Below are 16,515 nucleotides of genomic sequence, written 5' to 3'. Positions count from 1 at the left end.
GGGAAGGAGAGGGAGGGGGTACCAGAAGAGAGGAGGACAGGGAGCAAGAGGAGGAGAGAATGAGAAAAGAAGGGGACAGAAATCAGGAGGAGAAAAAGAGGGAGGGGGTAGGGAGAAAATGAAAAGAGAACAGAAAGAAAAATTTGAGGAGGACAAAGGAAGAGGAGAAAGAGAAAGGAAATGGAGTAAAGAAAGAAGAAAAAGAAAAAGAGAAGGCATAGAAGCAGGAAGAGGGAGAAAGAAGAAAGAAGAGAGAGGAAGAGAAAGGGGAAAAGAAGATGAAATGAGAAAAGTAAGATAAAAGAGGTGGAGGGATGAGACAGAGAGAAACAGAGAGAGACAAAGACAAAGACAGAGAGAGAAGGAAGAAAAGGAGAGAGAGAGAGAGAGAGAGAGAGAGAGAGAGAGAGAGAGAGAGAGAGATGAAAAATTATAGACACTTTGCTGAATAAAGTTTAAATTCTATCCTACAACAGTAACCCTCAGGCTGATCATAATCTGATTCTAACTTACCTATCAACCACTATTCCCTGGTTATAGTATGCTCCAGTCAATTTCCAGTGTATATTTTGTGCATTCATTTTTTTCTTTTTTTTTTTTTTTGGTTTTCTTTCCCACAGGTTCTTCCCCATTGGGGGAGGGAACACTTGCCCTCAAAATCTTTTGTATTTTTCAAAGAGCACCTCAGATTCTTGCTCCTCTATCACATTCTCCAATGCCCTAAACCCTTTATTTGTTCTTCCTTTATAGAATCATAGAATCTTAGAGTTGCAAAGGACATCACCTAGTTGAATCCTTACTTCAGTTATGAGTGTCCCTAATAAGAAATGATCAAACCTATTTTTAAACTCAGTAAAATACCAATGCACTCCATTCCATTTATGGAAGATTTTCTAATACTGAACCAAAATCTTTTCCTCCATAGTTTCTATTCTTGGTTCTGATTCTGTCCCCAAGTGAAGCATTATTATTCCCTTATCAGTCAACAATCAATAAGAATTTATTAAGTCTTGGGGGGCAGAGCCAAGGCAGGAATTCTCACAAGTGTTCTCCCCTAGACCATTGCAAATACCTTTAAATAATGACTATTACCAAATTCTAGAGTGGCAGAACTCACAATAAACTGGGTGAAACAATTTTCCAGCCCAAGATAACTTAGAAGATCCTCAGGAAGGGTCTGTTCCACTGGGGTGAGAAAGAACCTACAGTTCAGTCTGGCAGCATGGGAGCAAACTTGTTCCAGGTATCTAGGAATGGTCCACAGGATGTCTGGATCCCTAGGGGTACCTGGGTCCATGGCAGCAGTGGCAGTTTCCAGATTTCTCAGCCCAATACTGTCAAAGACAATTGGGAAGAGCAACAGGAAAATTCTACTGCTTCCGAGTAGGTGCAGAGCCCTGTCCAATTCAACACAACCCTGGCCTGGGAACCAGAAGCTGTCCTGGGGAATCACCCAGTAGGGAGCCCCCCAGCAGCTGCTTCTAGAGCACTCAGCCCATGGATGCTAAGGGCATAGGGGAAGACTGCAGATGTCTCTTAGCTATCTATCCCTGAGGCAGGACTCTGTAACTTTGCCCATACTCAGATCCAGTTGACATAGCAGAGCAGGGACTCTCCTCATGGTTTCAGGGTAGAATGTAATGCTTGTCATCCATAGACCAGAGCACAAGTCAGGAGAAAAGTTATAGCCTTTCATAAAACCTTGGAGGAATTGAGGTCCCTGGGGGGGGGGGGGGCATTCTTACAAACAGCAGCAAAAACCCTCAAAAACTTGGGATAGTGTGTTCTCCACCCTGGAAGCAGAACCCACCTTAACAAAAAAGTTAAAATCAAGCCATAAGCTGGTGAAATGAATAAACAACAGAAGAAAAAAATCCAACCACAAACAATTACTTTGGCCCTGTAGAGGATCAAAATATATACTCAGAAGATTACAAACTCAAAACTTCTGCAAATTGGTCTCAGGCTATGGAAGAGTTCAAAAAAAGATTTTGAAAAATCAAGTGAGGGAGGTGGAGGAAAAATTGTGAACAAAAATGAGAGTGATGTGAGAAATTCATAAAACCCAAGTCAGCAGTTTTGTGAAGGAATTACAAAAAATACCATCTTAAGAAGAAAATAACATCTTAAAAACCAGTTTGGGTCAAATAGAAAAAACAATCCTAAAAAGTCAATGAGGAGAAGAATGCCTTAAAAAGTAGAACTGGCCAGATGGAAAAGAAGATACAAAACTCTGAAGAAAATAATTCCTTCAAATGTAGAGTGGAGCTAGGGGAAGCTGATGACTTTGTGAGAAATCAAGAAACAATAAAAAAAATCAAAAGAATTAAACATTAGAAGAAAATGTGTAGTAACTCACTGGAAAAACAACTGACTTGGAAAACAGATCCAGAAGAAATAATGTAAAAAATTATTGTACTACCTAAAAGTCATGATGAAAAAAATATACTAGACTTCATTTTTCAAGAAATTCTCCAGGAAAATTGCCTTAATATCCTAGAAGTAGAAGGTAAAATAGAAATTGAAGGAATCCACCAATCACCTCATCAATCTCTTTCAAGATTCCAAAAGAAAAACTGCTAAGAACATTATAGCTAAATTTCAGAACTCCCAAGTAAAGGAGAAAATATCACAAGCAACCAAAAAGAAACAATTCAAATATCATGGAGCTATAGTCAGGATGATTCATGATTTAACAGCTTCTACATGAAGGTCTTGTGGGACTTGGAATATTATATGATATGCTGGAAGACAAAAGAACTTGGATTACAACCAAGAATCAACTACCCAGCAAAACTGAACATACTTTTTCTGGGAGAAAGATGAACATTCAATGAATTAGGGGGCTCTCAAATTTTCCTGATGAAATTCCCAGACCTGAACAGAAAGTTTGATTTTCAAGTACAGGACTGAGGTGAACAATAGAGATGGCAGATGGGAAGGGTAAATTATGAGGGACTTAATGATGTTGAATTGCTTGTATTTATGCAAGGGAAGATGATCCTGATAATTCATATGAACCTTCTCATTTATTAGGGCAGTTAGATGAAGCATATATAGACTAGGCACAGGAGGAGGCTGAAAGCATAATATATTAAAAAGATGGAGTTAATGGGAAAGAAAGGCATGTACTGGAAGATAGGGAAAGGAGAGATAGAATGGGATAAATTATTTCACATAAAAGAGGCAAGGAAAAACTTTTGCAATGGAATGGAAGAGAGGAAGGTAAGGGGGGATGAATGAGCCTTTACTCTTTATCAGAAGTGATTCAGAAAGGAAATAATATATACAGCCAATTGGGTATAGCAATCTAGCTTGCTCTAGAGAAAAATAGGAGAGAAAAGGGATGGAGAGGGGAATCAGAAGGAGGGGAAGGAGTTGTAACTAATAGAAGAGGGAGGGATTGTGGGAGAGGGTAGTCAGATACATCATATTTTTGAGGAGGGATAAGGATGAAAGAAGAGAGAGAATAGAATAAATAGGGTGGGGTAATAGGATGGAAGGAATACAGCAAACAATAGCAGCTGTGGGAAAAATATTGAAGCAATTTCTCTGATGGATTTATGACAATAATAATTATTAATTATTAAATAATTAATAAATATTACAAATCTAATAAGAAACAATTGATGGATGGTGTCTGAATACATACTGAAGCACACTTTTTTCTCACTTTATTTTTCTTGAGGTTTCTCTTTCTTTACTGGGGAGGATTATGTTTACTTTTACAACATGACATTTTTAAAATAACATTTTTACCCTACACCAGATAACTTGCTTTCTCAATGGAGGGAATGGATGGGAGATAGGGAGAGAATTTGAAACTCAAGGTTTTGTAAATAAATGTTGAAATTTTCTGTTGTATGTAGCTGGGATAAAAGTTTTAACTAAAATTTAAAAAAAGAAAAGGGAAAAAAAAGAATTAATTATGTCCTTACGATGTGCCCACACTGTGCTAGTTGCTAGACATACAAAGAAAAAGCAAAGATTGTACCTGGTCTCAAGGAGCTTATATTCTAATGGGGAAAACAACATGTACATAAATAGGCACATAGAAGATACATATAGAATAGATGGAATAAAGACCCTTAGAGTAAATGACACTAACAGTATCTACAAAGAAACTAGGAATCCTGCACACATAATAGTCATGTCTTCCTGAGTCTTCTCTTATCCTAGTTAAATATCTCTTTTCTTAAAGCATGGTGGTCGGTAGTGGTTATCAGTTTGCCAATGTTCTTCCTAAATTGTAGTACTCAGTACTGGACACAACATTCCAAATGTGTTCTAGAAAGGACAAAGTTGACATTTGAACCCTGGTCTCTTATCTTCCAGTTCAGTGTTTTTTCCATTTTGCAATATGACCTCTCTCTGTCATCTTTTTAAAAAAGTATTTCTTTTTAATTTGTGGAATAAAACAAGCATTTCTATAACAATAATTTCATACTAAATTTCCAAAGTGAAATTCCAATAATTTCCATAATAAAAATGATTACACATGAAACTGCAAATCTATTATGTACAACTTGCTATACCTTTTAAATATAGTTATTATGTAAATTTATTTCCTCTTTTTTCCTTCCCTCCCCTTGCCCTAGAAATGACTACCATTAGACACAATATGTATATATATAAATATATATGTGCATATATGTATATAGAATATATATACTTGTAATATATATATATACAATACATAGATACACATCTATTTTTCAGTTCTTTTTCCTGGATGAAGCTAGAATCTCTCTACATAGGTCCTCTATACTCTAAGACCCCTGCTTGTACTGAGGGTCTTTGATTCTGTTTGTGGCTATGAATCATAATGAATGTGTAGAGAGGCCAGTAACCTGAGTAAATTGAAATATTATTCTTCCTCCTCCCTCTACTACAAGTAATAAAACAGCTTCTGAAGAATGTGCTTCCTCTGGCCACAGTGACACAGAGTACACGGGCCATGTGGGACCCTCACTGTGGTTTCATGCTTTATAGATTAGACCCATGAATATTTGAACAAATTTGACATTTCAGAGGCTTCCTGTCACCCAGGTTTAGCAACAAATGTCTAGGTCGGAGTGGCTTGTCAATAATTAACGTTTAGCCCTTCTGAGCACAGTGGAGGGGGCTGGCTGAGTACGCGAAGCAGCAGAATTTCAATATTTCTGAAGATTTCCTTGAGGCAACACTGGATGAAGAGTCATTTCTGTGATATGATTAGAGAGAAGCCAAAAAAGTCTCTTGGCCCTCAAATCTCTCCCCATTCTATACCTTCATATCCTCAAATCCCAATATTCTAACACTAGAGCATCATTACTTTGGAGGAAAACAGTATGATAACACTTCACTAAACAAGGAGAATCATATAGCAACATTTCTGAAGCAAAAAGGATGTAGGTAGGTTGAGAAAATCCACAAGGAGAGAGCTAGCAACTAGGGTGCTTCAGTGGGAGAAGCATTGTAGCCATTCACTAGTACATTTGGAACATGACTCTGCCTTCAAGTATGTGACTATGAACTGTTCACTGGACCTCCTTTACCTTACTTATAAAAGGAGGATGAAAAATAACTAAACCACCAAACTCCCAGAATCACTTAGGATGCTGCAAATATGTAGGGAGACAGCTGAGAACTGGAAGAGAGAGAGAGATTCATGTAAAACACAGGAACATTGTCAAGTAATACAATTGTGGAAATTTGGGGAAAAGAATAATAACTCCCCATTTCTTTAGTATCTTAGAACTTACAAGTGTCAACTGAACCAGAACCAGCCTCCCTCTAAACTATGAATAGCTAGAGCCAAATAGAACAGGATAGAAACAAAAAAGTAAGGGATCAAACAGAAATTTAATTAATTTCAGAGTGAGGAAAATGACATATAAGTGGAAATCTTCCTTTCTTCTTGGAGTTAGGCAAAGTTTATATACATACAAATCACAAGTGAACTAGACCATGACATAATCATTTTTAGGTCTTGAGTTGATGTTTCCATGGCAGGCTCATACATGGACAATACAGGCATTCCCAAGTCCTGTGGAAATAGTCTCCAAGTTGATTTCCTCACAAGGAGGTACAGAACCAGTGGGCACAGAAGTGCAGAAGCCAATCCAATTCACTTAATAGTTACAAGTAACAGAGATTGTGAGTGTGTCAAAAGACGTAATGGAAGCTGGCTTTCAGGACTCTGGGAAATAGGGAGAAGCTAAAATCATAAATCTGCCAATGAAAACCTAGTCTGGTCAAAGTAATATACTTAACCAGAGAGTAAGATCATCCAGAGCACAAAGGATTGTTATTATGCTAAACTCAGCACACAGACTACTTTCTGGGCCTTTACTCTGAGAAACAGGAAGTCTCCCAAATATTTGACATGAGATAAGTAATGAAGCATTATTACCTTCTTGGTACTAGGAGCTGAGGCTGTGAATGACTTGCCTGTGGCTAAACAATTTATACATATCAAAGACAAGATTCAAACCCAAGTTCAGCAGACTTTCCACTAAACTATATTACAAAATTTTATTAATGATTTTTGCTTTTAAATCATTCATTTTCAAAAATTTTCTTCCCACCCCAACCCAGCAAACTTTCCCTTGATACACAGACATCAGCAATCTTTTCTAACTGCTATATTTCATACCTGTTAAGTCCCTTGCCTCTTTGAAGAAAAGGAGAGAGTAAGATTTTCTTTGGGGATAAGTTTCATCATTACAACTATACAAATTTCAGTTTTGTCTTATTGTTCTTTCTCTTTATATAATTGTAAAGTTATATCATCTATTATTTTGTTCTGCTTACTTCATTTTTAAACAATTTATATCTTCTGATGTTTCTCTGAATTCCTAATAGCCATTCTCCAATGAATAAACATCTACTTCCTACTTTATTTCCATTCTTTGCTCTACAGAAATGGTTGCTATGGATATTTTCATGTATCTGGGAGTTTCTTTTTGGATTTTGATCTCCTTGAGAGAGCAGTGGTATTTCTGGGTCGAAGGGTATGAGCATTTAAATTGATGGGTGGGAGGCATAATTTGAAATTGTTTTCCAAAATTTTTGGTCAATTTATAGCTCCCTCAATGGTGTGTTAATATGCCTGTTTTTGCACAAACCCTTCAACATTAATTACTTTCCATCTTTTCCGGTTTTTCCAATTTGCTAAGTACGAAGTAAAACCTTAGAGTTTTTCATTTGCATTTCTTTTGTTCTTAGTGGAGCAGTCTTTCCTATGATTAGTAATTGCAGTTCTTTTGAAAACTGTCTGTTCTTTTGATTGACCACTTATCTATTAGGTAATGACTTTAGGTTTCATATATTAATTCTCTTCATATCAGAGGTATTGATGCAAAGATTTTTCCCAACTGATAACTTCAATTCTTATATTAGCTGCATTAATTTTGTTTATGAAAAAAAGCTTTTCAATTTCTTATTATTAAAAGTATCTGTTTTATATTTTGTGATTCTATCTATCCTTTGTTTAATTATAAATCCTTCCTTAGTCATAGATATGAAAGGTGGCTCCATTTATTTTCCTCTAATTTTCAAACCAGGTCTCATAGCTATTGACAACATGAGTTCAGTTAAATCCTTACTTCACTTTTTACCTATATCCCTGATATAAGTATGATATAAAAGGGCATGAACTTTTAGAACAAAGGCTATTAGAGCAGATAGACATTTTAAATTTCATGTCTAGCCTCTCATTTTACAAAGGAAGAAGCAGGGACTTAGAAGTAATTTGCCCCAGGTCACACAATTAGATATTCTCAAAGGTAAGACTAGAACCTAGAGGTCCTCTGACTCCCAAACCAGTGTTCTTATTTTTAAGCTTCTTTGTCACTCTCTAATTACTCAGTTCATGTCTTGGTTTCAATGACTTTGACAATGCCTGATATCTAAGCTTTAGGTGTTCTCCTTGTCACTACTGATGCTTTCTTTACAACTCAGGTAGCAAAAGCAGTACTATCTCCATTTTACAGATGAGAAAATTGAGGTTATGACAAGTGAAGTGATTTTTCCATAAGACATAGCTGGAATCTTGACTCAGGTTTCCTGAATGACAAATCAAGGGTTCTACTACATAAAGCTGCCATCATGCTGACCAAGACATACATCTCTCCCATTGCTTCTTTGCTAGGTGACCATTTGGCCTTTGCCTAATGACCTCAGTGGAAGGAGAGGGAGTGAGCAATATGAGACATACTGACAGAGAGGGGATGCATCCAGAAACAAACTCCAGTAAGAGCAATACTTTGATGCCCACTGAGTCCTAATTGAGCCCTGATTTTGTTTTCCAGTAATCCTGCTGTAGAGCAGGACCATCCCAAGTCACACACACACACACACACACACACACACACACACACACACACACACACAAACGCATCACTGAGTGGAATATAACTTCAAAGGTCATCTTGTCTTACCTCGACCTTAGTCAGTGCTCTCCATGACAATCATGTCAAGTGGGAAGGAAGGAAGGGAGGGAGGGAGGAAGGAAGGAAGGAAGGAAGGAAGGAAGGAAGGAAGGAAGGAAGGAAGGAAGGAAGGAAGGAAGGAAGGAAGGGAGAGAGGGAGGGAAGGAGGGAGGGAGGAAGGGAAGGAGTGAGGAAGGGAGAGAGGGAGGAAGGCAGGAAGGAAGGAAGGGAAGGGAAAGGAAGAAAAAAGCGAAAAAATTGAATCGCTTACATTTGAATTGTCATAGAAACAATCTGAAGCCCATCTAACTGCCAAGCATTCAAACATTGCTACAGAGAGCACAACTCTGATGTGCTTGCCACAGTGTTTGAATACCAAAGCTTTACTTGCCAAAAAAACCCCTATTTTATGGAGAACTCACACAGGGTCATCCTAAAGGTCTCTCTTAAGAATTCTGAAATTGATTGGGCAACATGGGAGACACTGGCACAGGACTACCCAGCATGGTGTGCCCTTTTCAGAGAGGGTGCTGTGCTTTATGAGCAAGAGAGAATTGAAGTAGCTCAAAGGAAACATTAGATACCTAAGTGTAGAATAAACATCCCAGGTGTTCACATGGACTATTTGTGCCCAACCTCTTGTAGAGCATTCCAAGCTCATGTTGGTCTGATCAGCCATACTTGGACATATTGTAACTCATCTCTAATAAAGTGATATCATTTTTGGCCTTCTTCAATAATGAAGGACAAGAACCAACCAATCAACTATGTGATAGTGTGCTAACTACTCTTACAAATATATCATTGAGTATCTTACTACCTACCACAATCAGTGTGTAGTTAAGATTAAAAGGGGAAATAACTTGAAGAAAAAAAAAACTTTGCAATGTTTCTCTAAGACACTGATTCAGATTTATCAGAATAAGAATCATTTCCCAATTGATAAATAATGGAAGGAAGGAAGGAAGGAAGGAAGGAAGGAAGGAAGGAAGGAAGGAAGGAAGGAAGGAAGGACTGTTTACCAGACTGGATCACTGGAATCAATAAATGATATAGTTTTCAAATAAATGAATAGTTTTCAAATGTTCCATCCATTTTGGGACAGTTCTTATTATTATATTTATTCCATTAAACAAACTGCCCTCTCTGTATCTTCAACCCATTGCTCCCAGTACTATTTGACAGGTTCAAGAAGAAAAAGTTTAAACCCATTAATATAGTTGTGTGATGCAGTCATTCACTCTTCATCCCCCTCCCTTAGATGGTCTCTTCCTAGTCTTCCTAGTCTCTCCACTCCCATCTCTTTTAACATCTGAAGTATAGTTCATCTTTCACATCCTAGGAGGGTCAAAGAAGAAGTGTAAAAGAAGAAATGCAAATGAAAAACTCTAAGGTTTTACTTCGTACTTAGGAGCATCAGTAGCAGAAAAAGAACTGAAATTTGAACTAGAAGTCCTAGCTTTGAATGCCATCTCTGCTCCTTGCTATTTGCCCTCTCTGGGTTTTAGTTCCCTTATTTGTAAAATGAGAGAGTTTCATTAAAGGATCTCTTTGGTCTACTCTCCAGGTTAAATCTTATGATCCTGTGAATATTTTTTCAGTGAATTATGCTGTCCCTTTGGAGGTCCTATGATTACATGTAACTCTGCTTGATTTCCTTATGAAATCTTTCCCAGATGTGATAATAAATGTCCTTCCCCTCTAAAAACAGGTGTCACAAAAATTTAATCTGCAATATCAATTTTTTTTCTTCACTACATTCTTAAGTCTAAACAATCAGCAAAACAAGCCCTAATTTTTAGCATTTGTCAATTTGCAAATATTGAAAATTTAACAATCAGCTCTGGTCAGTAGGACTGGCTCCAATACATTCCTGAATCCTTCCCCTCATGGATTCAGTGTGGTAGTATGGAATGTTCCCTGATCTTGGAATCAGTAGATCTGGATCCAAATTCTGGCTCTATCAGGTACTATTGGTGTGATTTTAGACAAGTCACTTGGCCTCTCATCTGTAATTTGGAGTTAATAATAATTGATCTCTTCACCCTACTTGAAAGCACCATGAACATGGAAGCTACAATCCATTTTCCCCACCTGAGGAACTGGTACCCTACTAACCAGAATCTACTAAGCTTCCTGCTTATTTTGGTTCCTATCTATAGAGGTTCCCTGGGCAGAGACAAGTGAATCATTTCCTTGACTCCATGTGTTTTGTTTTTCACCCACAATTTGAACTCAGTCCCAAGAAGATGGGGAAATTGATACATTAGTTCTCCCTTTAGGCTGTCACATCATCCACCCTTACTCTCTGATCAAAGGTGCATCCTGGAAAGCAAAAACAGATCTTGCTTTATGAATTCTTGCCCAGGAGAGAAGCAGCAGAAGTCTAAGCTTGGGATATTCCCCATTGGTTTAGAATTGTGGACTATGCTCAGAAGACCCCTGGAGGGCTCTCCAGCACTATTTAACAGACTGGGTCACTAGACTCAAGCCAAGAACTCTGGTCCTAGGCTCTGACATGAGAAATATCTATGTTCTTAGGACTCTACATAGAAAAGTAGGAAAATATATTAGAAATCATCTAGACACAGGGGCGGCTAGGTGGTGCAGTGGATAAAGCACCAGCCCTGGAGTCAGGAGTACCTGGGTTCAGATCTGGTTTCAGACACTTAATAATTACCTAGCTGTGTGCCCTTGGGCAAGCCACTTAACCCCATTTGCCTTGCAAAAAAAAAGAAAAAGACATCGTCTAGACAAGCCCCTCAATTTAAAAATGAAGAAAACAGGACACATAGAGGTTAAATGACTTACCCAAGGGTATCTGAATCATAAAGGGGTAGAATCTTTGAGCTGGAAGGGATCACAGAGGGCACAAAGTCCAACTGGGCCTAAACATGACTATCTTCAACAACCTCCTACACAAGCGGTCATCCAGATTCTACCTAAAAGACTTCTAGAGAGGAGAAACAAACTCCCCCTTAGACAGCATTCCTCATCTGGATGATCAGATTGTTAGAGATTTTCTGTTGAGTCAGAATTCTTCTTCCTATAGCTTCCACCCACTGGTCCTTCTCACTACCCACGGAGCAGTCATCTTAGCTTAGACCCTCCTCATCCATCACCTAGATAAATACAGCAGTCTCCTTATTGCTCTCCCTGACTTAATCTCTCCCTATCAGTCCTTCTTAATATTGTTGCCAAAAGAATTTTCCTTAAATGCAGATCTGATCATGTGACTGACTCCCCTGATTTCCTTTAGGACTCTCAAATCTTACCTTCCTCCAGGAGGTTTCCTGCACCCTTTGCACACACACTCTAGACTATCTTCCATTTACACTATGTTTATTTTGTGTATATAATTTTTTTTTAAATTAGAGTGTGAGCGGGGCACTAAGTAGCACAGTGGAGGGAGCACTGACCCTGGAGTCAAGAGGACCTGAGTTCAAATCCAATCTCAGATATGTAATAATCACCTAACTGTGTGACCTTGGGCAAGTCACTTAACCCTACTGCCTTGAATAATTAACATTTATTTTTAAAAAATTAGAGTGTGAGCTTTTTTTAGGATAAGGACCATGTCCTTGCCTTTTCCTTGTATCTCCAACTCTTTTTTTTTTTTAGGTTTTTGTAAGGCAAATGGGGTTAAGTGGCTTGCCCAAGGCCACACAGCTAGGTAATTATTAAGTGCCTGAGACCCGATTTGAACCCAGGTACTCCTGACTCCAGGGCTGGTGCTTATCCACTGCACCACCTAGCCATCCCTGTATCTCCAACTCTAAACACAAAAGAAGCACATGATATTGCTGACTGATTGAATGACTACTTCATTACCCAGTCAATTCTGATGGATTCCTACTGCCTCTAAGATAAATTCAAATTTCTGTTTGACTTTTAAATCCTTTCATAGCTAGGGCACACCCAATTTGTTTCCAGATTCATTGAACATTACCCTAGTCCAATACATAGCATAATACAGATTACACAGATACACAGATAAAGCTTAATAAAGTTGATTGGTTAAATATAATCCTAATGCCACCAACAAGCTAACACTCTTAGAGGAAATAGCAACAGAGAGACACAGGGAGGCTGCTTGTGCCAACATCTTGAGCACTACTCCCCCTCAGACCCTGATGGAGATAACCCAAGACCTTGAACATAAGAACCCCATGGAAAATAGTACCCTACCCTAGACCACTAGCTCTATCTCCATACCACCATTGAGGGAGGAAACCATTATGAAGAAAGGATGGGCAGGTAAGACTAAGAGTCCCACAAATAGAAGGTCCCTACATTGCCAGTCTTCCTCTAGTCTGACCCCATAGGCATCATCCAGAGGAGGACCCCTTGTTAAGAAGAGACCCATCAATTATTTCCATTGGTGCTGCATTCCTCAGCTATCCAGCATTCACAATCAAAGTCAAAAATACAGCAATATATAAAATACTTCAGTCAGACACAGATATAGTTTCATCAATGAAAATGACATTTTTACCATCCCTTCCTAAAAAACCACAAGACCTTTGCATCTAGCTTAAAATTGAAACCTGCTCTGTGTATTCTCTCCCCACTAAGAATATGAGCACCTTGAGAGCAGAGACTGTCTCTTGCATTTTGAGTGTGTCTCCGTGCTCAACATAATGCTTTACATAGAGGAAACATTTCATGCCTTTTCATTCATTTTTTCACCCCTCTTCTATGTAGCATCCCTTCAAATACCAAATCTTCTTCTAACTCTACTTTTCCATGTTCTAAGATCCCTTGAAATACTTGGGATTATCATAAGAAAAGTGGGAATGTATATTAGAGTTCATCTGGGCAACCCAATTCATGTACATATCATGGCATCACCTCCTTGATAACATGGTCTTCTTCCAGAAAGAAGGGCAAAAAGAAATAAACATTATCATCAGGCAGTCCTTTTAGTTCAAAGAATCTAGGGTTCATAAAGGTTAAATGATTTACTCAAGGTCACACAGAGAGAAAGGAAAATGAAAAGCAAGTTTTCTGCCTCCATCTCTTGTGCTTCTTAATTCATAACTTATGGATAGTGATTCTGCCCCATAGATGTCTTCCCTTTTCCAGGCTAATTATGTCCAGGACCTTCAACAAATCCCCATTTGTCATGGTCTCCAGTCTGCTTTCAATCCTTGTTAACATTCTCTAGATTGCCTAAGTACAGTATCCAGAAGGCAATAGGCAATACTCTAAATTTGGCCTGAAGAAACTAGATGATAAAACTACACTGCCTTTACTCTCAACAATGTTTGTATTCCTTTGACCTAAGTTTGTCTTTGTTTTTTTTTAGGGTTTTTTGATCATATAGTTAACATGCAGGTGCCTATAATCCACTAAAACCTTCCTGTTTTCTTTTTTCTCTTTAATTTCTTTTAAGATTTACATTTTTGTTTTTGTTTCACCTATACTTTTTTTTCTAAATAGATCACTCCTCTTTCCCAACTAGAAAGTCATCTCTTACAACAATAGAAAAGAGAGAAGGGGGAGGTAGGGAAGGAAGGAAGGAAAGAAGGAAGGAAGGAAGGAAAGAAGGAAGGAAAGAAGGAAGGAAGGAAGGAAGGAAGGAAGGAAGGAAGGAAGGAAGGAAGGAAGGAAGGAAGGAAGGAAGGAAGGGAGGGAGGGAGGGAGGGAGGGAGGGAGGGAGGAAAGGAGGGAGAGAGGGAGGGAAGGAGGGCAGGAAGGAGGGAGAGAGAGAGAGGGAAGGAAGGAAGGGAAGGAAGGAAGAAAGAATACCTTCTGGTATTGTATGCAACATTCCATACCTGTTACCCCCCCCACACACCTCTCCAAGGAAAGGTTCCTGGCTATATTCACATGATTTGTTGTCTAGTTGAGACCCAACATGTCTTTGGAGTCCCTTGGAGATATAGGAGAAGAAGAAAAATACTAGAAACCTCCTTTCTGACTATTTTCTCAGTTATAGATGCAGAAGTGAAGAGCTACCACATACCTTATAGCAAAGCCATGGATGATGCCCAGGTTGGCCTGCAAAGGCCCGTGTGCCCAAACTACCAGCAGGAAGAGAGACACAGGTCTCTCTGCATCAAGTCTAGCCAAGATCTGTTGCTGCTTCACTATAATCCAGACTGAGAAGGGCAAGGGCTATTCATTTCTTCTAGGGCCAGGAGGCAGAAGGGTCTACGATCCCCTGGGACCCATCTTCCTAGGGAGGGAGAGAAACATGACAAAGGCTGGAGTGTCCTAATTTATGACAATTACATTGAGCTACATAAAAACCACCAATGTCACTGGGGCCATTAGCTGTCTGGGCAATATCATAAAACACCCTTGCATCCAGGTTACCCTCTGCTCCTGCCAACCTAGCCTCTTAAGGTTAATCTTTCCAAGAGAGAGGCATGCATACCAAAAGAGAGAGACAAACACAGAGCCAGATGCTGCTGTAATGTCCAATTATATCAAGAGACCCTGTCATTAAATGAGGAGGTCAGAGATGGGAGTGAAGGGGAGTTTATGATGATGGCTGCTGTGAAGAACTTCCTCAAAACATCCCTCCAGGAACCCCTATTTATTGTGTGGGATCCATTCAATCTCTAATATGTGATGGGAATTCCCCTTGTAGGTATATATGCTTAGCAAATATAGGTATGAAGACACTCTGGTTTGTGATAAATAGTAGCATTTATAGAGGTCTTTAAGGCTGGTGCAAAGCACTTTCTATGTTATTTCATTTAATCCTCACATCAACCCCAAGAAGTAGGTGAGAAGTGAGATATCATTATCCCAATTTTACAGATGCAGAAACCAAGACTGAGATAGGTTAAATAACTTGCCACTCAGCTAGTATCAGAGATAAGATTTGAAATCAGGTCCTTCTGACTCCAGGATGGATGTTCTATCCACTGTGTCACCTAGCTGCCCTCCAATTACATTTTAATCTAATTTGGCCCACACTGTTGGAGTATGACTCTGTATGCATTAGATACTTCTAAATTATACCACCTAACTAAATGATTTATATTGAGGGAACAATTTGTTCCATTCTTCTGGAATAAGCAAGTTGGTTTCCACTCTTGGCTCAGCACCTTGCTGAGAATAAAATTTGGGAGCTACCCAGGTAAGATTCACTTTGACCAAACATGAATCTTAAGTGGACAAGTGACCTTTTCCTCCAGGACAAGGGAGGTAAGGACTCAGAGGGCAAATCTTGGAATCACAAAAGTAGGAAGCACCTTAAAAGGCAAGATATAAGAATCTGAAATAGAGCAAGAGATAATGCATTTCAATGCTCTCATCTTAAAGCGAAGGCTCAGAGAAAGGGATTGAATTTGCTGAAAGTCACAAAAGTAGAATGGAATGACTCCAAATCAGTCCTTCTTACCCCACATTCTGTGCTTTTTGATTCATTTCAACAAACATTTATTGTCCCCTTACTGTGTACAGTCTTTGGCTCCAGCTTGGGAAAGAAAGCAAGTTTAGATAAGATAAGGTCTCCTCCCTTCAGGAAACTCACTTCTGATAGGAAGACAAGACAAAACAGATAAATTCAGGACAAGTACATCAGAAGGATACAAACAAAGTGATATGAAATAACCCATAACAAAGGGAAAAATAATTCTCAACTGGGGGATCAAGAACAGATTTAGAGCAGGAAGGGGTAAAAGAAGTCAGCTATCCAGATCCCACTCCACCACCACCACCCCACCCTTACTTCCAGTTTATAAAAAAGGGAAATAAGATCTGGAGCAGTTAAATGCCTTATAAAAAGACACAAACAAAAATGTAGAATGTTTTAGAGCTATGTGGAGGGAGGCAGAAACAATAACTTGTCAGAGATATTGTAGAGGGATTCCATCTCCGTCATGATTTTATACCTCTGATGAGATCTTGTGAAATGGAAGCTAATATTCCTACTTTCTAATAACCAAATCTTATTTGCCCAGAGGCCTGGCTGTTTATCTCTTCATCCCCCCTTTTTAACTGCATGAGTTCCAAGGTCCTTTTGACCTTCTCTCTACCTACTTTCCTAACAAACACTCTCTACAGTATCACACCTTCAGGCTAACTGTCCTAGAATACCAATAACTACTTTACTCTAGTCCCAAGAGTAAGATGCATGACAATC

General features: G+C 38.8%; 1 long non-coding RNA gene across 16 annotated transcripts in view; it reads right to left on the bottom strand.

The window, feature by feature from the left end:
• Positions 1-14,681, bottom strand: part of LOC141505604 (uncharacterized) — a 419,909-nt gene extending 405,228 nt beyond the window's left edge. For 3 of the 16 annotated variants that reach the window (XR_012473643.1, XR_012473640.1, XR_012473641.1), the window contains exon 1: positions 14,383-14,680. This is a non-coding gene — a long non-coding RNA (uncharacterized LOC141505604). Of the gene's footprint in view, positions 1-14,382 lie in introns of all 16 variants that reach the window. The other 13 variants (XR_012473645.1, XR_012473639.1, XR_012473646.1 and 10 more) reach the window with 10 other exon arrangements.
• Between the last annotated feature and the right edge of the window lie 1,834 nt (positions 14,682-16,515).

This window comes from Macrotis lagotis, chromosome 1 (genome assembly GCF_037893015.1).
Source record: "Macrotis lagotis isolate mMagLag1 chromosome 1, bilby.v1.9.chrom.fasta, whole genome shotgun sequence".
Classification (NCBI taxonomy): Eukaryota; Metazoa; Chordata; class Mammalia; order Peramelemorphia; family Peramelidae; genus Macrotis; species Macrotis lagotis.
The sequence above is the reverse complement of the archived record's forward strand: the minus strand, read 5'-3'. Positions and strand labels throughout refer to the sequence as shown.